This window comes from Monopterus albus, unplaced genomic scaffold (assembly GCF_001952655.1).
Source record: "Monopterus albus unplaced genomic scaffold, M_albus_1.0 scaffold140.1, whole genome shotgun sequence".
In the NCBI taxonomy this organism is placed as follows: domain Eukaryota; kingdom Metazoa; phylum Chordata; class Actinopteri; order Synbranchiformes; family Synbranchidae; genus Monopterus; species Monopterus albus.
Window position 1 is genome coordinate 654,966 of NW_018128020.1, and position 1,294 is coordinate 656,259.

General features: G+C 40.3%; 1 protein-coding gene across 4 annotated transcripts in view; it reads right to left on the reverse strand.

The window, feature by feature from the left end:
* LOC109967959 (regulator of G-protein signaling 6-like) overlaps positions 1–1,294 on the reverse strand; it is a 50,485-nt gene that overhangs the window by 25,763 nt on the left and 23,428 nt on the right. The window lies entirely within an intron of this gene.

Consider the following 1,294-nt stretch of genomic DNA (forward strand, 5'->3'; position numbering starts at 1 on the left):
GTCAGGGACGAATGTTATTATGACGGTAAAAGTAACCATAATATTTGTCTTAATGTGTAATGTTATGTCAAATTGTTTTAGATACACACCACGAAAACAACAGCCACACACATTATTTTCTTCATGTTTGGTCTACTGCTCTGCTCAGCTGCCAAGCTGGCATATCAGGTGACGTCACGGTTCGACAGCCCAGAAAGGATTAATATTGTATAGCAATGCTTGGTTCGGGGTCTTGCTGCTTCCGGGCTGCTCGGGCAGCCTGGGGGTTGGAAGATCTCTGGACTTGAAGTGTGAATTCTTGCCTGTGACTTTTTGAATAAACCAGCACGGATATATTTTTTATATACTCAAGTGGTCTGAGTCGTCCCTCTGAGTTCCTGGTTTGAAAGAACCGGATGAGGCTTTATAATGGTTTTTAGCCTTTACTATCTATGTCCAAATAGTCCTCAAAATGACAAAACCGTAGCAATACGGTTTCACTTCAAAGGTATTTTCACAGTCTGTGTATTGAGCCGTGTTTTGCTTCTGTAACGGGCTCTACCGGGTGCAACACTCCTTTGCCCGTCGGCGGGGTTAGTTTACTCTGCGTTGTGTTCTGTGTTGGAATGATGGCACTGACCACTGTTGTCTCACCGGTTGACTTTAATTATCCTCTGGGTAATTGTAAAGAAAATAAAATGAGTCACAGCACATGGGGTGATAATCTGCTACATGCATCCCTTCTCTCAGCTTGGAGAGCACAAACTGCGTTACACAATTCACAAAATAAACTATTACCATTAAATTATATTAAGTGCTAATGTAAGTCTAACCAGTGTGAACAATTATGAACAAATACTGTGTGGAACATACCTGGGTAATTGTAAAGAAAATAAAATGAGTCACAGCACATGGGGTGATAATCTGCTACATGCATCCCTGGAATAGAACCACGCATTAATTAGCACACACGACAGAACACGTGCACCCACAAATCGCCCCAACTGCACTTGTCTCAAATAAAACCCGTACTCATGAACTACCCATATGAACAGAACAATTTGTGATAACTTAAAACAATGACAAAATAGTTTAACCAACAGAAAATACCATATCTGGCGCTCTTAGCAAAAAACACATACCTTCTCTCAGCTTGGAGAGCACAAACTGAGAGTTAGACAATGATGACATACAAAAAAAGCGCATCTCAGGTGTCTTAAAAAGACAGTACACAATTTATACGCTACAGTATATTACCTCGTTTAAACAATTAACAAAACAAATCGGGATTTGGTGTGGTTTCAATCAAAGAGTT